At 31.7% G+C, this 24,933-nt stretch overlaps 1 protein-coding gene across 1 annotated transcript in view; it reads right to left on the bottom strand.

Moving 5' to 3' along the window:
* Nucleotides 1-24,519, bottom strand: part of LOC139485355 (uncharacterized) — a 43,354-nt gene extending 18,835 nt beyond the window's left edge. The window contains exon 1 of the mRNA XM_071269775.1: nt 24,308-24,519. The gene's annotated coding sequence lies outside the window, so the exon portion shown is untranslated. The remainder of the gene's footprint in view (nt 1-24,307) is intronic.
* Nucleotides 24,520-24,933: the final 414 nt, after the last annotated feature.

Below are 24,933 nucleotides of genomic sequence, written 5' to 3'. Positions count from 1 at the left end.
TGCAAAGTGGTACCCTCACCAAACTAGTCGTAGTCATGTCCTATAGTTTTTAAAATCAAATTGTCGACACTGATTTAAATATCATCCGCTTAATTCTTCTCTGAAAATTCAATTCTTACAAGTAACCGTGAATTTTATTTCATGATATTACAATTGAAAATAGTGTCACTCATTCAGTATGCTGTTTTACTATAGTTAAAAAAAAAGATATAGGCGAAAGATTCCGAAGGGACATTCAAATTCAGAATTTTAAAAATCAACCGACAACGCCATGACGAAAAAAGAAAAAAAAAGAAAAAAAGACTAACAGACAAACAATAATACACAAAACGCAACATATAAACTAAAGGCTGAGCAACACGAACCCCACCCCACAAAACTGGGAATCATCTCAGTTGCCCCGTAAGAGTGAACAGATCAAGCTTCAAATGTGACACCGTTTACACTATATGATAGACATGAATTTATATTCTTTCACACTTAGAGAATGTTGAAATTTGAAAGTCACTTTTATATTTATTGGTAGTTTTTTTAAATATTTTGGTGCTATGTTAAGGCAACTGAAAACTTATTCTTCTCTGTTCTTTTTTATGACGGAAATGATACTTTATTTTACACTACGCATCTGATCGTTTAGTTGTTTCTACTGGCCAAACGCCCGATTTTCCAAGATATCACTGATATCATTTACTAAATAACACCTGACCAAGAACAGTTTCTTGAGATACCATAGAATCAACGGTCTGTTGAACCTGTTTGGTGTTGTCGAATATACCACGATTCTTTGCTTGCAGAAGCATAGGAATATGTAAATCCAACATTGCGTTTTACTTGGTTTCCTGTAACTGTTTAATTTCGACTTAGGTAGTTTATATGGGGCTTTTTCAAAATATAACAAATTTATCTGTAACGTGTCCTTATCGATGTTTTTGGCGCAATCTTTGATGACAGCATAGTTTCAACTGCGAGATCTCGTAAACCATTTATGATATTATAATAACCTAGAGGGGGTTACGCATTATGTTGGAGCATACTATATGTTAGAGCATCTTGCAGAGAATGCATGCTTGAGATACTAAGTGCAAATGCTAAATGTCTGCTGGTGTCCATTCATCAGGTATCAAGCTGGTATTGATGGTTGTTGAAAAATTGGTGAATAACAATAATATGATAGCTGTTGATTCATTTCATAGCTTTTAAACATTCTATGGCTTATTTCCTCTGGCCCTCATACTTCTAATGTATTGAGTCCATATTCAATATTTTTTTATGTTATTATGTTTGTCTTTCCTATTTGGATATAACGGGTTATTAAGTGGTATATATTTTGTTGATGTCTTCTTAGTTGATACAATTATAGTGAATTGTTCATATAGTGTTTCTGCTCTGTCATGGTCGTTTTCTGCTGTTATACTTGCTTTAGTCTTTAGTGGTGGTACACTTTGAGAGTTCCTTTTTTATCTGCCTTGGCCCTGCCAAGTGAGCTTTTCTCGTCATTTTGGGTCCGTCGTCTGTTTTCGTCTTTGTTAACTTTTACAAAAACCTCTGAAACTACTGGTCAAAATGTTACCGAACACATGTCTTTTAGGAAGTCATCTGACAGTTTTAGTGAAACTTGGCATAAATTATCATTGGTGTATCTAGTTTAAAAAGAGTGTTGGATAACCATGCCTGCTAGCAAAGATAGACCAGATAGCTTAAATTTAAAAACAGGGATAATATGCAAGTGCTGTCTATTTAAAACAGCTATGAATAGCAAACACCTGATTTGAAAAACATGTTTAGAACGCTGAGCTCTACCTAATGTCCATACACGTCAAAACGGTCAAATGATTTTGTATATAAGTTATCACCCATATATGAAGAATTTTACCACTTTCCATGTTTGCCTAATATATTGAAAAATATATAATAAACAGATAATAACTTTAAATTACAAATACAGCAAGACAAGATCTACAAGGAAATCAAAATGTCCGGCGAAATCGTGAGTTGATTCGTTATTGGAGTTTTTCACTTTTAAAGAATTTATCAGCCTTTCTTTTTTTTGCCAATTATCTTGAAAACTATAAGCGATAAATAGAAACAAATATGATTAGCAATTAAGACAAGATCTACATACAAATAAAAATTTCCATTATAGTAAGTAGACTTTTTAAAGTAACGATTGCCCTTAAATGACGACTTTTTTTTTATCCTCTCTTGTGTTTTAGAGAGATTTTTGTCATGAACTATTCAAGATAATTCAAGTCTATAATGTTGGAGAGGTCCAAGATGAACGTCACGTGCTATTTATAGTCTCTTGTTGGTTTTAGATGTTATGTTTTTCCAACACTGTCTGCTATTTTTTTATATCAAGTTTTCCTATCGTCAACATTATTGTGTGATTTCGTTACTTCAGTCGTTATTGATTTTCATAGTTATTTTCATTACCCCCTTAAATTCCGTCCATATAAGTATTTCTTTCCGTTTCCGTTCTGTTTTCCGTTTCCGCCGTTGAGCAACACCCAATCAAAAACGATAATGCTGAACAAGAAATTGAATCGTAAGACGTTACGACATCTGCGGAAACACCTTTATTCAATTATTCCAAGTATTCAAGAAACCCAAGAGTTATTTTAGGGAACGACCATTTAATTCAAAAGATGGGTGTGGTGATAATTTTTTTTTTCTGACGCAATATTTACATTCATCTCTTTGCGAGTATTTTAGCCACGTGAAAATGTTTCACCCTGTTACACATTATAGTCTGCATTTTTTAGGTAAAATGTAAATTTTCATACTGTATAGAAACAGTTTTTTTTTGGTTATTCTTATAAGGCCCGCATCTTCGTCTTCAAAATCTAAGACTTCTTTGCAACACCGATGATACAACATCAGATTTAAGATGGCTTTCCATCAACAACCCTTTTCAGCAAATTATTTCATTTTGACATCAAAACAAAAATGAAATCTATATTAAAAGGACAGGAAAGGTTTCTTCTTCATAAACAATTTCAATCATTTTTTGTAAATAATAATGTAAAATGTCTTGAAAAGTAATTAAATTATATCTTTAGTGCTACAGTCATTGTTGGTATCATTATAATACATATATATCGTCAATTGTTTATACATACAACATACTTATTGCAAGCGGACTACACAGGATGAAATATTATTTAATAATAGTTGGGTTTTTTTTCATGTTAAATATAACAAATGAAGAAAACAGAGGGTTTCAGGAGTTAACGGTTAAATAGCATTTATTATAATACTGCTTTTCGAACACATTACTTTCATTTTAGTTTCTATTTTTTTTTCTTCCGGTTGTTCATGTCAACATGTCAATTCCTAAAATATGTACAAAGTTATACTTGACTTTTTCAGGACGAATGTGATATATTTCCTAATTTGCAAAAACTTTAATATTTATAACGTGCTTTACAAAATGAGAAATGATAACACATAATTTCAGAAAAGAAAAAATATTCGACAATTGCGACGCCAAATATTTACAACTGTTCGAAAAAAGAAAAAAAATATTTACAAAGATTGAAGTTTCCATGTCAAAGAGTAGACTGATGTTATATAGATTTAACGAATCTTGTTTAGGACTCTAAGGCGCACTCTTCAAATTGGTGAATAGAAAGAGCCGTCTAGAAATATAATCTTTTTTGAGATACAAGTAAAAAGATTGACGAGGAATGTAAAATTAAACTTCTTTCAATTATACAAAAATATACCATACTAGCCTTGGATTTTTTTTTTATAGATTAACAAAATAAAATAATCACTTCTCATATATATTGTACACCACACTTTACTGTGTACATTGCGTCTCTAAACAATTTAAAGGGGCGCTAGCTACGAGATATGAAACAAATATATGATTTCGTTTAATTCACTCATTATTAAAAGTAAAATAATGAAATAATAATTCATTTTTAGCAGCAAGTTTGATACAGTTTTGTCAGAAAATGCAAAGAAATATCGCTGATAAATTATTCACTTGCAAGTTAAAAATTCGACCTCATTAAATTCGTATAAATGCGACATTCAATTTAACCCATTATCAAGAAATTGGTTACGCATGCAGATGTCGTGTTCCATCATTCAAAGGAAAAGAATGTCAACACTGAAAGTGAAACATAGACCTTTTCGTTGACTGATTTGATCCACAAAAATCATTCTTATACAGGTAAAAACGGTAATTAACTTGTTTTGTAACCCATAAAATGAAAACAAACAGATCATATAACAGAACTATAAAATCCAAGAGCAAAAGGTTGCAATATACGTATTATTATGTTGATGTTTATATCGGGTTATGTGACCATCGGCAGTATTCGGAGGTCATCTCGATAGTTAATTAGATGGCGTCTATTCTTAAATACACACGAAATTATGATACATATATCATCGTGAACATGATTTCTTAATTGTTATTAGACTTACAGACTCATTGTAATTCGGATATACGTTTTAGTGTGTAATAAATTGAATATGAGAATTTGAGTCAAATCGGTGAACAAAGAATTTGACAGCTAGTGCCCCTTTAATTTGAGGCTTAATAACTTCATGGTATCTACTTTCACTACGGCCGGTGAAATAATTCAGTATTTTTTTTGCGATGGCCATTCCAAACAATTGTTTTTGTCATCATGTACAGCAGATGTGTGCCTGCTCACCGGGAGGACATTGCAATATAATGGACTGTGCGAGCCAACACTACACAGCAGATTTTTATCTGCGTTTTTTAATGAATCATCAGTATCGGAAACATGTAATAGTTTTATTTTATCTTTACCAGGGTGCTTTGTCGAAACACCTTTAGAAGGTTTTAAGAATTAAGACCGATTAATCTTATGTTTGAATATCATGCACTATTGCGTTTTTACCAGCCATGTTATTGAAAACAATGATTACAAACCTGTCACTCATAGACATTTGACTGTAAGATAGTGCAACAACGTCAGTCTCAGAAAATCCAAACAGATTAATTGAAAATGTTAAGAAATGATCACACATGAACTTTGAACGATTAATCAGCTATTATTGCTAATAGGGATAGGGAGTAACGCTTTATATAAAAAAGAAGATGTGGTATGATTGCCAATGAGACAACTGTCCACAAGAGACCAAAATGACACAGACATTAACAACTATAAGTCACCGTACGGCCTTCAACAATGAGCAAAGCCCATACCGCATAGTCAGCTATAAAAGGCCCCGATAAGACAATGTAAAACAATTCAAACGAGAAAACTAACGGCCGTATTTATATAAAAATAATGAACGAAAAACAAATATGTATTAAATCTTTGGAAAGGGGCAAGTGATACTAAAGTGACATTCAAACTCCAAAGTCGAAAATAAACTGACAACAACGTTGCTAAATAAGAAAAGGACCAACACAAAAAATTCAACATTAGAACTTAAGACTGAACAAAACGAACCCTACCAAAGATTTAATGGGGAAATTAATGTTCTACGACAGAGTATGCATACACTACTCCATATGTGGTACCCATGGTGTTGCTCATGTCCGTACAAACTTGATGATAATTCGGGGAAATGGGAATTGGATTGTAGTTACAACAATTAGGACATATCCTTTATCATCTAAGAAACAGATATTCCATAATGTTCAACCTAATCGAGATGACGTCCGAGTTAGTTAATTTTACGATGGGATGATTTCAACTTCTTCACTTTGAAATCTTGGTTGAATAGCTTCTTTCTTTATCAGCAACAATAATTAACATCCTCTATGATATTGACTAATTCCTATGTAGCCGTAGGCGGGCAGTAGAAAACAGAGAACTTAAGATAATACTCCAAAAACTAAGATCTGTTTACATTGTTTGTTTGTTTTTCTGTTTTATTTTTCTACAAATATTTTTTTCATTTATTCAACAATTAATGTAAGACTCTTTCGAACCTTATTGCTGATATATATTGTTTATGTCAATGACTTATCTGTATCTTTAAGAATACGTAGGGGATACCATTACTAGCTTTAATTCAACAGTAGAGCGTTGTCGATTTATAGATTTGCGCGAAAGCAATTTTAAATCTCTATACGCGCAATCTTTACACTACAGTATCAACAATATCTAATGTCTTATAACTGTCGAATTTCTTAACAGTAATTGTACTTTTTGGACGTGTTTTTTTTTAATATTCGACTGTTTCTACAGTAGAAATCCGCCACGAAACCACCTTGTACAGAAATATTATATTCTGGCTTGAGCGTCTTGTCTGTAGGTCTTGTAGTTCCAGTTTCGCAAGCATTTTGAGACGCAACACCAATCTTTTGACTTGTAGTCGCTGGTTATAGATCTCGCAGCCGGTCGCTGTATTCTTTCAAGCCTGTTGATTGTTGATGTTCTTGGAAGTGTAGATGCCCATATTATTGTAAACTACTACATTTTTGACATGACCAGTCAAATATGTGCAGGTTTCTTGCATTCTGGTGGGTAATATATCAAATTCCTTCTCTGGAAACTTAGTATTGAGTTTGCCTTCTTAGCGACATTGGAGATATAGGTAGTCCCTTTTACGTTCTCTAAAATTTGTAGGCCCAATGGTGGGTAATGTTGGCCTTTTTTCGTTTAAACTATACAATGTTGGTTTTGTGCTTAGAGTATAGCATTTTTTTTTGCGTTGAATCAGTTATTCGAAGTTATGACCTGACTGCGCATGGGAGGTAATTTATATGACAAAGTAAGCGTAACGGTCATAGGACTGTACCTTGTGGTACAACATGATCGGCTGTCACTTCTTCATATTGTTCTCCTTCTACTTTCATTTTTCTGTTTGTCAAGAACATATTTAGCCAGTTGTTTATCGACTCTGTTCCATATTTGCCCATTTTTGATATCAGTTTTTTATGGTAAACTGGTTCGAACGCTAGGAAGAAGTATAAGATGGCAATATCAGTTTGTAGACCGGTATCATATTATACTTCATAAAGCGATGCAATGAGAAATCTGTCAGGTATTCCTTCTGGCTTAGAAGCCTTTAGATGCCTTTTTGTGTTTTTTTGTTTCATATTTGTTTGTTTTTATAGCGACTAAGATTATACCACAATTTTGACTGCTGTACCTCATTTTTGACATTTTTAGTTCACACATCGTTGTCAATATAATGGAATTTCATTCGACTGTTATACAAGTGAGAGGTTTTGCTAGTTATAAAACCAAGTTTAATCCACCATTTTCTACATAAGAAAATGTCTGTACCAAGTTAGGAATATGACAGTTTTTATCCATTCCTTTGAGGCTTTGAACTTTTGATTTTGACATATTACGGACTTCCGATTTGAATTTTACTTTTACGTCTTTGAGCAGTTATAGTGAGATTAGGTATGGTGACACTCCAAGGTTTTCGATTTTTCAAGGATTTGATATATTTCCAGAATGGTTTAGTGTTAAAATTTGTTAACCTAACGGGATCATTGATTTATGTTCATTCAGCTTTCGTAATATGTCTCTTGCTTAATTTTTGGAAGTGCATATAATTAGTCCAGTTTTTGTGCGCCAGAGCACATGAGATCACCCCAAGTTTTTGGTTGGGTTCGTGTTGTAAGTCTTTATTTTTCTCTGGTATCTTTCGCCCCTCTTTTATCCCTTATTCGTGGTCTGATATTCTTGGTGCATTTATTTATGTTTTAACTACAGATCGATTTGTAGTTAGCACCATATAACGAAGGTTGTTCTCTCTTGTTGTAGTTCATGAATTTTGGTAAGTTGAAATGAAACTGTTAAATATAAGTTTGGTTTGGATGTCTTTATCATTTGAGTTTGAGTCTATTGTTGTTGTTTTCAAGTTTATATCTAGATATTTAAAGTCTAATGATAACATGATGTTGATGTTTTTATATGTTGCAATGTTTTTTCTTCTGTTCCTTCACACATTTCATGTTTCGATGTGCTATGTAAAATGAGTCCATTAGTAGTTCTTTTTTGCCTTTCAGCTGAATCTTGACCCATTCAATTGCTCAGTTTGTGACTATTTCTGTTTGTTTTCCTGTTATGATGTCATTATTGACTAGTATGAAGACTCCGCCTCCTAGTGTTCCCCTGGCTGTCATTTCCATATGCTATGTAACCCTCTAGGTAGACCTCTCTTGATTTGATGGCGTCTTTGGTGGAATTTTTACCAGGTTTTTCTTCATTTAAGGTAGATGGGGCGTCTAAATTATAATCCATAGAATTTTTGAATAATTTGCCAAAATGTAGTTTATATCGTGCTTTTTAAAAAATAATAATAAAAAAGAATGGGTCACCGCGGCTTATTTTCACGCTACATAGTGTTCAAAATTGACAAATTTTGTATAGATTATGCATGGAAAATCCAATTTTCTGCAATAAAGCATAATCTACACCATAGAATTTTGAGATAATATACGAGAAGATGGCTTTAATAGTATGCTTTCAGTTAAGAAAAAGAAACAATGGGGTCACCGGAACCGTTTTCTTGCTACATTTTAAAATAGGTAAATTCCTAACACAATCCAGTGTAAAAGTACCTTATCTGAATTATATGCCCTTGCATTTGAGTTGCCTCCCCTTATTTGGCAAAGTTGAAAAAAAAGTTATCAAACAAAATTTTTCTGTTTTTTGTAAAATACAACCATAAATATGATAAAACATGTAATTTTCTATATCGAAGTGGAAGTTCTTACACATGAGTTACCTACTACTCTAAATATTTGCACATTCGATAAAAGATCTAGACCTTGTTTTCTGGTATTTCCAAATCCAAGATGGAGGAAGACACCCTATCTACCTTAACCATGATTCTGTACTACAAATCATGTCGGGTTTGATGTACTTTACTGCTTTTTAATTCTGATGTTGCAGTTGAAGGTTAATATTCTAAGGTTACGTTTTTCTGGAAAAAGTAATGGTTACTACTTTGTGTTCTGTCCTTGTTTTTAGAGTTTTTGGGCTTCTGATCTAATCGGCCTTAATATACTTGATGATATTGATTCAAACGTGATGTCATGTGAAAGTGCTTCATAATAATGCGAGGTGTTTAGCTGTTAGTTATAGAATGTAAAGGATGACACATTTATACTGTCGCATTTACAGAATAGTCCTTGAACATTTGATCATTCTAGCAGTTCGTAGTCTGTTGTGAATAATTAAATACATGACCTTTGATGCCATATGTCGCAGTCGTCACAGCATACGCCCTCGCATTTCAATGTTACAGGATGGTTACATACGGTAGTCCACACGAGTAAACGCTTTTTTGTTTTTGTCTAGTACCGGGATTTTTTTCGATGTCGCCTCCTAGTAGTTTTTTTAGAGTTGAAGTTAGCAGCTGCTGGTTCCCATGATTTGTATATTGTATAAGAAGGTAGCTATCAGTATTGTTGTTGCTAAATTCATATTGCTGGTTACGTAAAATGTATCTGTACTGTATTTGCTATGGTTTGTTTGTGTTTCAGTCTAGGTTACGCGTGGAAGAGCCCGTACTGACCTACAATTAAAGACACTCTAGTTTACCAGTAGTTTGGCTGAGTATCTACTATTCAGGTTTTGATTTTATTGTTTTGGTGTATGTGTTTACAGTCTTGGTTTTATTGTGGAAGATCCCGTACTGACCGAGAACTGCAAACACTACCAGTAATCCATGCTCGTTGAGCTTGATCTGTGATTGTTTCAGAAAGATGCATGCTAGAACGGGATTCATTTTTAAGCAAGGTGCATGCTAGAAGAAGGTTGTCTGGATGTATTCAAGTTAAGTCAAGTTGAAGTGGTTTCTTTCTGTTTCAGTTTATGAGCTCCTTTTTTTTAACTTGAATTTTAGGTCGTTAGAAAAAATACAATAAATTGATATAAGGTACCTGTCTTAAGGTACTTGAATAACTGCTGATAAACTTCTACACTTATTAGATACACTCTTTATTTTGTAATCACCACTATAAATATAAACTTGTTTGGGTGTGCTCAGTAATAGTTATCCGATGAGGACGTGTTGTGTCAGCGTCAGATCAACTCGATGACCAGAGGCCAGAGTGTGATCTTACACTGACACTCCAACTCCGAATGGGACAACTGTTCTATATGCCAGATGTTATAGATTCATAAAATGTAGTTCAGAACACAATCATTATAATACATGTAATAATTTTTATAATTAATACATTATATAATAACTTTATCGCTATTTTACAAAAATTTCCTTTGATCTTGCTGACTGATAGTTTTCTTTCTCAGCGGATTCGAATGATATGAAAACTATCGCTAGATACTAAGGACGAACATGCCCGTTGTCATGAATTTAACAACGTCGTCATAGGTAAAATAGAGATAAACAGATTATCATTGGTCATCTCAACTCGATTGTTTTTCTCGCTTTCGCTGTACCGGCTCAACGATCCTCTATAAATTTAGTACATAACCGGTAATTGCGTTTTAGTTACTGTATGTTTATCAGGTACTGTCTGGTGAATTTTTATTGTACATATTTTGAATAAAATTTTATCAAGAGAATTAAAAAAAAAAAATAATCGTGGATCGATGTGCTAAAGGTCTCGAGTTCGAATCAAAGCAAAGACACTTTTTTTCTCCATAAATTTTGGTAGACAATATTTAGATATTTGCGGTTTAATTGTGGTATTGACATTCCCGCCAAAATGTTACTCAACAAAGAAAAGCATGCAGAACAAAGAGAGTCAAGTTAGGGTGATCTGACTCTGGTAGAACAAAAATGCTGGTATGTAATGAGAAGCATGCATTACTCTACTGTAGTTTTATTATTTTAAATAAAGTTGTAAATACGTTATTTATACCCTGTACATGTATTGCGGAGTGAGCTTTCATATGCTCTTCTGGTTGTTCAATCCTTTTCATATGTAAATGCATAGGATATTCATAGATTCTAATACTAAGTACCCAAAACATGGTTATATTTAGCATACCCGTTATGTCTTGATATCCAATTTACTGACGACAGCCGTGTATATGTGTGAATATAATGAGAATAAAACGAGAAGACATTTCTCTATGTTAAAATCCTTTACATTGAAAGAAAATACAACGAATAGCTGATAAACTAAGAAACACAAAACAGACAGAAGGGAAAAAATCGTCGAAAAAAATAAAACAAATTAATTCTGACACAGCAGAAAAGTTTGCTTAATGAATAAAATTTTACATACATATTTGCATGATGAGCAATTTAAACGATGTGTTTTTGAAAAATTACATTTTTTTTATTTATGATGACAGTACTTTGATCTATAATGGTTACTTTACAAATTGTGACTTGGATGGAGATTTGTCTCATTGGCACTCATATCACATCTTTTAATGTCTATTCACGTAAGCAAAATCAAGAATCTACTAGGTCATTGAAAGTGTTATCTTTGTTTGAATTAGTCTATCGATTTTTATGAAGTTATCAATATTATCGACTTTTCGGACTAAATAAACACTATATATTTAGATGTCCAAACTTAATGATACACGCGAATCTGAAGTACAAATGTACTTCTTTTAGTTTACAAAAACTAAGGAAATTGTTGAACGCTGCATTGTTTCATAAACGTGTAGATATTCACTTTCTCGTTCATTTTAGTTGGCTATCACATTCTTCTTCATCAAACAGAATGAAAATGTAACCCAGACTGAGTTATTAAAATATTTTTTTTATTCTTTGCATTTTCAATGTAGTCAGTTAAATATATAATAAGTTTTTATAAAGAAAGTTGAAGATACAGCTCATCTCTAAAAGTTAATAATATTAATATTATACATGTCCAATTTTGATAGCAAATAAAACAAGATAATGTAAAGAGCTACACAGTGGATTACAATTATGTTCAATAGAGCTTTATTACAATCCATACGATTCAGTCAGGATCCTACTTCGTCAAAATTATCTCCCCATTACGCCAGTTCATTTTCACAATCGTAGAAACGGAAGCCATTGTAGGGATGACGCGCTACCAATTTTGCTCTTGGAAACCGATAAATTTATCCATATTGCACCATTACGATCCTTATATGTCAGTTGTATTTTTTAAGACAAATGTATCAACTAGCTAATGAGCATCAGTTAATAATCTTGTCTGCATTGATTCAACTTAAAACTATTGTCTGATCGGTTGTCAGGTGGAATTTTCGAAAATTCATAAACATTTAAAAAAATTCTAAATAAATATTTCGTGGAAGGGCAGACTAGATTTTTTTAGTGTATGAAGACTATAAACTCTAGTTATCACACACAAAAAAATGGAATTTTTTGAAGATATATGTATTTTCATCATCCAACTTGAAAGACTGTCGTCAAGTACTTTCAGTAAAAAAATAGCTATTCGAACACACCTTCTCTGTTTTTGTGACTCATTAGATAGGTATTTCACTTGACCTATATATTTCATCTTTTAGTACTGTGATTTTTTTGTGTTATAACGTCAATCTGTAGCTTTAATGTATAAAAATGATAGAATTTGAAGCGAGACGATGTATGAAATATTCTTGCTTTGGACGATATCAAGAGAAAATACTCAACTCAAACACGCCCTAACATAAAACGGTGCACTCGATTTTCTCTTTTCGATACAATTGTTACCCATTTTTGGAATTTTTTCTTCAGTCACATAATGGAAGGGCAGACACGAAAATTACTGAAGTAATAGATTGATATGGTTTCCGTCCGTGGTAATTTTTTCAAAAAAATCGGAGGTTATGCATTTTTGTCATCCAACTTGAAAGATACCCATGTCGGCGACTTGATATCTAATTGTTCTGCTTAACTATGAACTAGATAAATTGAAAACTTATGCAAATGGTGTTTTTAAATTAAAACACTTCGTAATTGAGAAGAAAATTGCAATTTTGTTTGTTTCTATTAACTTTTAAAAATTTTGTCACTATAGTAAACAATACAGTAAACATTTAACACCTTCTCTAACAAAGAGCTTCGATTCTTTTGTTCTATTTCAACCTGGTTTCCGACTGGATTGACGAATCATACGACAGACTCGTTTGAGGGATCCTTTATTTGGATTTTTAAACCCTGTTTATGTTATATACTAATCAATGTTGTCATGGGACTTAAATGGTGTTTTACCGCATATTTGCACATCAGGACCATGATTATACTGTATGCAACAAGGTAACATATGTCAAATTTCAATTACCATACGACTTTTGTGACGAACGAATTAAAAAAAAATAACACCAGGTCAGGTTTGAAGAGGAGTATTTAAACATCGAAAAATCAGAAAATAAAAATACTATTTGTGTGAAAAACCACGCTGCGGTTGCAATATTTGACATAAAGAAATACAAAATACATTGAAATATATATTTCCATCAGCCAGATTTTTTTTTATTAGTAATCTCTCAATTTTGTTTCATATTTGTTTTGTTTGTTTAGCTATATTTTGTACTAGTCTAGCATACTCATAAATAATTTTTATGATTAAAAAGTAATTTTGTCGCTTATCTGATATTCATCACAAACATTTGAAAACAACATGCTTGAAAAATTCCCGCACAAAATTATATAATCGTTGTTAACTTAGCAACGTATCGGACGCAATTGTATTTTAAATTAAAAAAATCAGAGATTAAAAACGTGTTTTTTTCCTATATGCTTAACTTTTAAAAGACTATTATGTTTAATTTAGATTAGAATACAGTTTTATCGGATAGAACAGAGACAACGTGTTATCATGGTAATGTAATACATGGTTCCTTTACGTTCGTTTGTACATTTCGTTAAAATGTAAGAAGCTCTAATAAGTACGTAATCTTTAGAAAGCAATACAAGTTATAAAAGTGGTCACTATAAAATTAAACAAATAACATTGCGATTTATGATCATTATGTATTTAAAATTACAATGGGAAAAGCTAATTTTTCAGTTTTAAAAACTGCAAGGTACTTGTTCAAAATTTAAAAAAAATCTGTTTATTATGTCTTAGAAACGTGCACAGTCTTGTCGTTAATGGCACATTGCATGAGACAAAAAAAAAAAAATACTAATTGTAAATTCCGATTGATTTTAAGGAAAATATGTTCAACTTTGGAGATAACTGTATTGTATGTAAAGCTCCGACGGCATCAATTGGGGATTTGATGGTCGCAAATAAAGTTTACTGGCGACGCGTTTTTAAAGAAGATAAATTCATATTATTCAAATGTTTTTTCCGAAATTCGCCGAATGACGTCAAAATGTCTTGCGATAACGTTACAGAATATCATGCGATATATGAAGTCAGGCATTACCTGTGAAAGGGAACGAAGTCTGTATGAATATGTTTTTAATTCAAACATTATCTTAACTTAAAAATTGTTAAAAAAGACATGGAAATGCCATAACGTTTCCGATTCTGGTTCTGTTGTTAGGGATTTTAGTTGTGACGTTATTTATGCTATGACGTCATGATCAATTCTATCATCGGTAATGGTTTTTTTTCATATCAAAGAATTGATATTGTGTTCCTTCCTATATTTTAATTGAATGATGACTAAATGTTTTACGTAAAGAATCAAGACAACGAGACCGGAAAAAGGAAGTAGATTTCTTCGCAAATGCGGGAATTAAAAAAAGTTGATTTTTACTGTAATACACCTTATCGCTAATCCCGGCTGACCCGGCCGCTTGAACTTTTGACGTCAACAACAATCACTTTTCCATTGTGGCGTCAGATATTTTGTTTTATGACGTCAAAATTTTACGGGAACCTGTGTGATTTCCAGCAATGGTGGACAAATAGCGATAAGGTGTATAGGGGACTTCGTTCCATATTTATAAACCGGATCCAGTTGATAACAAAAGTAATATCACATAACTTAAGAAATTCTTCAAATTTAATGAATAAATATACAATGTATGTCCAAAATAGTTTTATCATGGTTTACAATTATACCACTATTTTCTATACGTAAATGATAAAGGTTCGTTTATCAGCCCACAGAGGAAATTCTTAAAGAATTTGGTTAATAAATATAGATTCTACCACTGCATCGAGTGTAATACGATATTTATCGACTCGAGACAGTTAAGCCGAGCGTTTTAAATATTTAAAATTTAACTGTCGAGAGTGGATAAATATCGTATTACACGAGATCTGGTGGTGGAATCTGTTTCTCTAATGATTTTCTAACATTATGCAGGCAAAGTTATTCCTTTTTTTCGAATGATCTGCAAAAAGATGTGTTCTTTCTATGTGACATCATCAGGCATGGTCGCCTTTGTTCATGCCTCCACAATAGGAAATTCAGAGGAAAGCAAGAAAAATCGACGTCATAATCGGATTTTAACCAATGAAGTACTGAGTTTTTTTGTTTGTTATATACAATGGGAACAGAAAGGGATAAATTGACGAAGAATTAGAGAAACATAATAATCCTTTCACAGCCTTTTAATATTTTAAAAACTAGATTGAACTGTAAATTTAATTAATATTTTATACAAGTATATGATAAATGATTTAAATGGTATGTGTTACTCGTGAGGTTAGTTATTGAAGTGAAAACTGAATATACATTTAGCTTTAGTTTCCATTTGAGATTAATCCTTTGAGAAATGAAAAAGTTGTTAGCATTTTTCATTTGGTCCTGTCATTCGGTCCAGTCATTAGTTTAACCCGGAATGTATTCATGAGCAATCAACGTTGCCAAACCTTAGGACAATGATTTTTAACAACTGCACATCATATGTTGTTATAACCGTAAATTTCATTAAGAAAAACTTGACTCAGCACAGTTCTACTGTAGTAATCACCGATTCTAACAAAACCAAGTACTATATTTAATTAAGATATCCAACGTATTTGTTTAAAGAGTATACGTGTATGTTCAAAACAATGATTTCAATCTTCACATTCCTAAATTTCAAACAACGTAGTTGTAAGCACTCTTTGGTATAACATTTCCATGTCTCCTGTATTTGAAGATCAATATGTTCATAGTTCTTTTTCATCCAAGTACAATATCCTTTAAGGATATTTCACACATCGACAGACTACTAGGCACATAGCTAGACTAGTTGGTAAACATGTTGAATGACTAGTGGTCACGTACATACTAGAATTGTTGGTATATGGATATATATAGACTGGTGAACATATAGATAGACTAGTTACTAAGTCTACTAACAGGTGAACACATTAAAGACTGCTGAACATGTTTATTGACTGGTTGAAACATGGACAGACAGCTGAACATGTTTATTGACCTACATGTAGTTGACAAGTATACAGACTGTTGAACATGTTTATTGAACTAGTTGACATATATACAGACTGTTGAACATGTTTATTGACCTAGTTGACAAATATACAAACTGTTGACCATGTTTTGTGACATAGTTGACACATATATACAGATTGTTAAATATGTTTAATGAACTAGTTGAATGTTGAAAATGTCTATTGACTGGTGGACATAAATAAAGACAGCTTGACATGTATTTTGACTAGTGAACACATAGACAGAATGAAAAACATGTATATCAGAATGGTGGACACATATACAGACAGCTGGACATGTATTTTGACTGATGGGCGCATATACAGACCACTGGACATGTATTTTGACTGGTGGACACATATACAGACAGCTGGACATGTATTTTGACTGATGAACACATTAACAGACCACTGGACATGTATTTTGACTGGTGGACAGATATACAGACAGCTGGACATGTATTTCGACTGGTGGACACATATACAGACAGCTGGACATGTATTTTGACTGGTGGACACATTTATAGACCGCTGGACATGTATTCTGACTGGTGGACACATATACAGACAGGTGGACATGTATTTTGAATTGTGGACACATATACATACTGCTGGACATGTATTTTGAGTGGTGGACACACATACAGACTGCTGAACATGTAGACCGACTATCTATAAAGGCGACTGACTGGTGGACGCATAGACAGATTGGTGAATACAATGTATGTATACAGATATGTGGACACATAAACAGATGAATGAATATATAGGCATTTTTGAGGACATGTCGACAGGCTGTTAAGTAAACACACAGCCTAGTGAAAGTGTAAAAATGTAAACCGACTTGTAAACAATTAGAAAGACTGGTGGGTATGTTGACATACTGCAAGTGAAGTACACACGATCGGTGAAGAAACTGTAGACAAATGTATGGCTATATAAACAAAGCATATAATAGGTAAACCAATTCAAAATTAAATGTCTAGCAGACAATTAGTAATTAATTGAATAGACAGGTTACTGGACAATGAGCAGAGTTTAACTATTGGAGTCATCAACTTATGCAGGTGCACACATATCAGTGCAGTCGTTTGGTTCTTGCTAAATTACAGAGGATATTAAAGAGGAAGAAGGAGGAATCGATACAATCAATAAAACCCGTGTTTTGGTATACAAAGATAAGTTCACGGTACGTTTTTCGATATTATTATGTAATTTAAAAATTTAGTTTTTTGATAAACCAATTGGGTTTTCGTGGACTACTGGGTGGTTATGTATGTAAATATTCAACTACTAGTATACCTTAAGATGATTTTTTTATGATCCTTTTAAAATAAATATCCTGATTTAAAATGTTGACCATAATTAAGCAATAATATATATAATAAGTAATTAGTCTGACCCAATGACGCCTCTACAAAAGTTTTTATCCATCGGATCACCAGCAGTGATGGTGACACCAGACTGAAAATACATTTTGCATATAAGATTCGTCTAAACATCAGCCCAATAATATTAGATTTGTAAATTTGCGTAAGCAAAATTTGTTTTCTTCTTCCTGTGCCGGTATTCGAACAAATGCTACTGATCTATCGTGACACCAAATCGCATTGCACTATGCAAGACGCGCTAGACAACTGGACCATCTAGACTCTCAAAACAAGAGCTCTTGGTGGTCGGGTTTACCTACGTGTATATCGATTCTGAGGACTGTATATTAGCATATAAGAGTTGACATTTATGATAATTTTTGAGCAATAGCTATATGTGTATAGATTTGCCATTTTTACTTTTTTTTAAATGTTGCTTGCAAAGTAAAAACAATATTGCATCGACTCTGATCCAAATTAAAAGCATACCTATTTTTAAATTATAATTTTATATCATATACAAAATGTTTAGACTTTAAAAATCGATAACATTATTTATAAGACGGTTAAAACCAATACATTTTTCGGTATCCAAAGAAAAACGTGATAACACGCATTGACTAAACACGCCTTCTCAATAAGGGTCTTATCTGACCTTGCTTTATCTTAAGTATTGAAACAGTTTATCTGACCTTGTTTAATTTCAGCAGACATATTCCTGTATCAACAATGAATGATAATTTGTATTCATCTGTAGGTAAATCAGGAATAAAGGTAAATGAATAGATAGTCGTGGCTTATGAATATGCAAACTGGTATGTACTTTTACAAATCTTATTTAAAACAACAATGTTCTAATAATTGAAAAGTCCTTCTCTCGCTTAAGATACAGTGCTGTATACAGGATTGTATTTAATTTTGGACTAGAAGAACACATGTCTTCAAAGTGGAAACCATTCTTTGACTATAAGGTATGGGGTTTCTCATTGTTAAATTTTTATGCACGGTTGTTTACGATTGCTTACATCCATTTTATTTGAACTTAAATTGGTGGATAGTTGTCTCATTGGCAATCATATCACATCTCCTTATTTTCAATTAATCAAAATAATTTAGATTAATGATGATGATAAATGACAACTGTAAATGAATATAAAAATCATATAAATCGATCTTGAAAAAAAACCGGGAAAAGTTAACTGCACATAACAAAGATGATTTTGATATATATTATCATTTGATTTCAATATTCAATTACACAACTCAAATCTGTATCCTGTATTCAAATCCTAAACCGCAGGTTGTCGATCTCTTTTCCTGCATAAACAATCCAAATTTTGCATTTCTTTCTTTTTTCTTTACCTCTATGGCAAACATTAAAAGAGGGACGAAAAAAATATAGATTATTATACATGTTTTACTCATTAAATACATTTTTCGCATGATCATATCTCGGTGTTATGTCGAGTTGATTACACCCCTCTAACACCCAAAACACAACAAAACCAGTGCAATATAAGTTCAACTTTAAATAAAACAGAACTATACAATGTATACCATTATAACCTTGCAAACACCATTGCATAAATACATAACTTTGCACTCTTTCTTGTTAATCTAAAGTTTTTTTTTAATAGATTCTAAATCAAAAGTGACTTCAATTTGCAATATAGAATTAATTGTTTTTTTTTTTTTTTATAATACAAACAGACTGAAAGCATGTAATCTTCACGTTTTGCGTGAATTGCGTAAGCGAAATGAAAAAAAAAATATGTTGTAAATATTTTAATCCGAAAGTAAAAGTTTAAACGAAAAATTTCGGCTTAAGTTGTCTAGTCGAATGATAACAGTTAACATTCGTCGTAAAATAAACTGGTATATCATACAGACGAAACTAACAATTTTGAAATCGACATCTTCATTATGAATCATAATGAAGATGTCGATTTTAAAAAAGAAAACATTTAGGTAGCCCGTAAACTTTCTACCTTTTCCTATTTATAAGTCGTATACCTGTAAAGTATAGGATAATGTTTCATAATTATATATCAATTAATTGAATTTTTCATTTTTAATAGATACATGTATATTGTCAAATGCCAGATCAGCATTTGTATAAATAGGACACCTACTATAAATATTCATTACGAAAAGAGAAAAGAAGCAACAAAGAAGTTGTACATATACTATATTATGAAGACTAAAATAATACATCATTTAACATGATATATTCCTTTGAATATTGTGTTCGATTTAGGTTATTAAATAGATATGTTATGTTAACGAGGGGTATTTGCGAAACATATATAATAAGAGAATAACAATGTTATATTTCGCGAGCCGTTAGGCGAGGGAAATTTATTCTCAAGACTGGTATTTTTCGCAAATACCCCTCAAGGACATGCTATATCTGTTTAATTACAACGAATATAAACGTTCTAAAACGCATTGGTGGTCGTGACGTTACAAGCGTCCAGTCGGATAGAGTATTTTTTGGCAAATACCACGGCAGAGAGGGTAAAAAAGGCAAATTCTTTTTGCATATACCCCGGCGGGGTTAAAAATTAACGATATTCATTTGATAACAGTAAATTGGTGAAAAATACACTGGCTATCAACCAATCAAAACCCAGGATTCTTACATAAGGTGTAATTATATCTAATACTTAATTCACCTTAACCTGAATGGAGACATGTTTACATTTCTTAACCATCATAGATTAATTCTGAAAAAAAATAAAGACCACAAGGCTAGGTATTGTAGGTCATTAGTCTTTTTAAATTGTGGACATGTATTGAAGTATCTTTCGCTTCTCTTTAACATGACAACACACACCTAGAATTGAGCCGAGAATGTCATTTGTTTAAGTGACTGAAAATTGAGTAATACGAGAAAGAGCATATTACGAAATTAAAGAGTTTCCTTTAATATTAAGAAATTATATCATTGGGCCTTATTCTATCATTGATATTATCAAACCGTTTTTATGTATCTTATACTTTCTTGAACAATTTGATTCATAGTTTTTTTGGTGTACGTTAAATATACATGGATACACCCAGAACACATGGTAAGACGTTATTTAAAAAATTTCCAAAATCACTCTTTTTCGAATTTCACAAAGTATTGAAAAGATTGTTTCTTTGAAACATCCAATGATTCTGTAACATCATAAAAAATCAAAGATGTAGTATGAGGATATTTTCAAATCATAAAAAGATTTATTCAATTATTGTTAAAATAAAACACTTAGATTGAATCATTTTGCTTGCTTTGAACGATTTTTTTAGGACGGCAAAACGACAACATTTCCCCAAATTGAATAGAACAGACCAATTTATTTTCTAAACAGCAAATATAATCGGTACATATTTTGCTTAAACAAATTGAAGCCAAAGCAGTTCTCCCTTTTCTAGATATACTGTGTTATTTTGCTAGTTTTTATTCCTGTCATTCTTTTCTGAAGGAGAAATGTATTCAATACGAACGCGTTGTAGCCGACATCTGGTGTGCCATATCATTTTGCTATTCGCTATGGTCATACAATATAAAAATAATAATCAAATTAAGAAAAGTACTTTTAAAAATATGTATTTTTCGGGTCAATTCCATCTACAATGTACATTTTGTTAAGTAGCAATACGTTTAGTGTGGACATTGTATAATGAGTACTTACATATCTATCAGGACAAAAGTTGTAAAGCATATTTTCATTCAAAACAGTACTATAATATAAATATTATAAATATGTTTGCTTTTCTTAGAAAAGTTCATTAACAATACTTTTGCTGATATCATTGGATGTTTGTAAACCTATCAGCAATTTACAAATTTATTATTCGCAACACAAACGAAATCAAAACTCCAATTTTTTTGCATAGCAGTAGACGTGTTTTTTTTGTAGCAGCACGTGACCATGCAAAAAAACTCGACAGGTTTGGACATAATTTAACTCATTTATATTGAGGGGTATTATAAATTTTTTTGCATAAAAGTGTATTGTTATGTGCGAAGTTTCACGTTTCTGTTATCCTCATTCCAGCCGATTTTTTCTGGTTTTCAGTATCTTACCTTTCGTGTAAAGTAGCCTTATAGAATAAATGAAAGATGTGATTGCAAATATTTCTAACCAGCTGAATTTAACAATGTCCCCAAAAAATGGTTTCCACGAATTATTCAGAGTTGAACAATTGACCTTAAAATTTAAACTGATAAACAGACGTTAATTATAAAAACTTAAAGGGAAATCCTTATACTTTGATGTTTATACCCAACATTATCACTGTACTAACGGGAAGTTTTTGATACTTGAACCTTTTGACTACATTTATATTCATGTTATGCGGTTAAATTATTTTTAAGTGACTAAATATATACAGTAATTTTTGAAATATTTATTGCCATTCACCTTAACCTGAATTGAGACATGTTTTCATTTCTTAACCATCATAGAATAATTCTGAAAAAATAAAGACCACAAGGCTAGGTATTGTAGGTCATTAGTCTTTTTAAATTGTGGACATGTATTAAAGTATATTTTGCTTCTCTTTAACATGACAACACATACCTTAAATTGACCTGAGAATGTCGTATGTCCAAGTGAAAAAAAAAATAGTAATACGATAGAGCATATTACGAAGTAAAACAGTTTCCTTTAATATTAAGAAATTATATCATTGGGCCTTATTCTATCATTGATATCATCAAAATGTATATTTATTCTCATACTATTTTGAACGATTTGATTCATAGTTTTTTTGGTGTACGTTAAGTCCACATGAATACACTCTAAACACACATCGTAAGACGTTAAGTAACAAAATTTTCCAAAGCATTTTTACAAAGTATTGAAAAGATTGTTTCTTTGAAACATCCCATGATTCTGTAACATCATCACAAAATCAAAGATGTAGTATGAGGATATTTTCAAATCATAAAAAGATTTATTCATTTATTTTTTCAACAAAACACTTATTTTGAATCAACAAACATCGATTTCTCTTGCTTTGAACAATTAGAAACAATGACGACAAAACAAAAACATGTTCGCCAATTGAATAGATTAGACCGATTTATTTACTAAACAGCCAATTTCATCGAGACATAGTTTGCTAACAAAATTGTAGCCAATGCAGTACTCCCTTTTCTAGATATACTCGTTATTTGTGCTATTTTTTATTCCTCGAATTCTTTTTTGAAGGAGAAATGTATTTAATACGAACGCGTAGTAGCCGACATCTGGTGTGCCATATAATTCTGCTATTCGCTATGGTCATAAAATATAAAAAATAATAAAATTAAGAAAAGTACTTTCAAAAATATGTATTTTTCGGGTTAGTTCCCTCTTCAATGTACATTTTGTTAATTAGCAATATATGCATTCATTAATAATATTATCAGTACTTACATATTTATTCTGACAATAGTTATAAAGCCTCTTTTCAATCAAAATGATACTATTATAATATGTTTGCTATTCTTAGAAAAGTTCATTAATGGTACTTTTGCCTATTTCATTGGATGTTTGTAAACCTATCAGGACTTTTCAAATCTATTTTATTCACAACAAATCTTCAAAACAAAACTCGTTATTTTTTTGCATGGCAGTAGACGTGTTACTTCGTAGCAGCACGTGACCATGAAAAAAATTAAATTGGTTTGGACAAATTTATATTGAAGGGTATTATAAAAGTGTATTGTTATGTGCGAAGTTTCACGTTTCTGTTATCCTCATTCCAGCCGATTTTTCTGGTTTTCGGTATCTTACCTTTCGTGTAAGGTAGCCTTATAGAATAAATGGCAGATGTGATTGCAATTATTTTTAACCAGCTGAATTTAACAATTTCCCAAAAAATTGGATTCCACGAATTATTCAGAGTTGAACAATTGACCTTAAAATTAAAACTGATAAACAGACGTTAGTTATAAAAACTCAAAAGGAAATACTTATACTTTGAAGTTTATACCCAACTTTATCACTGCACTAACGGGAAGTTTTTGATACTTTAACCTTTTGACTACATTCATATTCATGTTTGAGGTTCAATTATTTTTAAGTGCCTTATATACACAGTAAGTTTTGAAATATGTATTGCTACTATGGTCATAACATATCGAATATAATAAAATTAAGAGAGGTAATGCATTCAGCAGTAACATTTGTTATGTGCGAAGTTTCAAGTTTCTGTTATCCTCATTCCAGCCGATTTTTCTGGTTTTCAGTATCTTACCTTTCGTGTAAGGTAGCCTTATAAAATAAATAGCGATGTGATTACTATTATGTCGACCAGAATTTAACAATTTCCCCAAAAAATAATTTTCACGCGTTTTAGAGTTGAATAATTGACCTTATAATTAAAACTGATAAACGGACATTAATTATAAACGCTCATCAGGAAATACTTGCACTTTGACGTGTATACACTTTATCACAATAGCAAAGAGAAGTTTTTGATAATTGAACCTTTTCAAAATATTCACTATAGAAATACAAATAGTATATTTTTTTCACTTTTTGTATATCCTTTGAAAAAAAAATAGAAATTAATGCTATACCTATGTTTCGTCTCTCTGCACTGTGGACGTTAACAATACTATTTCAGGCTAATTGAAAAATGAAATATATATAATATATATTTTATAAATGTAGAAAAGCACCATTTGCTAGATTAATATAGACTATCCCTTTGCGAATCAAGTGTGAATTCGAAGAAATTATGTGATTATATTTACCTGTGATATTCTACGGTTTTGTGTGGATAATATATTTCGCAGGTTATACTTTTCCTTTGAATTATTTCTTTTTCTGTTGATATTTTGATAAAAGCAGCGTTATCCAGTGACAGACGATATGTCATACAGCAATCTGTTGAAAACATTTAAAAAGTGAACAAGCACGTTATTTTTAGTCATGTCTTACATTATTCAACAACTCGTGCAATACAAAAAAACCATTGATAACTATATGATTTGCCTATGATTTTGATAGGAGTGGTACGATTAATTTATCACAGATGATGACGACAGTATAAAAATAAAGATAAAGAAGTTGGATATTTATTAAGTATGGGAAAAATTGCATGACCATATTTATCAAATACTGTCGTCACAGACGTGATATACATTTGTTTTCCTTCATTTGCCATATTAAAGTGAATGACGAAAGCACTTAAAACATATCGCATTTTCCCTTGATTTTCCACTCTACAGATTATGGCTCACAGTAAATAATTTACAGTAATAAACTAATTTCACTTTAAGGTAACAGTTTGTATATCCTGTAATAAACTTAAAAAATATTTCAACAGTTATATATGTTTCAGTACTTTAGTGATCAATTTTGTTATTGCTATTTTTTT

This window comes from Mytilus edulis, chromosome 8 (assembly GCF_963676685.1).
Source record: "Mytilus edulis chromosome 8, xbMytEdul2.2, whole genome shotgun sequence".
NCBI lineage: Eukaryota > Metazoa > Mollusca > Bivalvia > Mytilida > Mytilidae > Mytilus > Mytilus edulis.
This window is presented reverse-complemented; position numbering and strand designations above follow the sequence as displayed.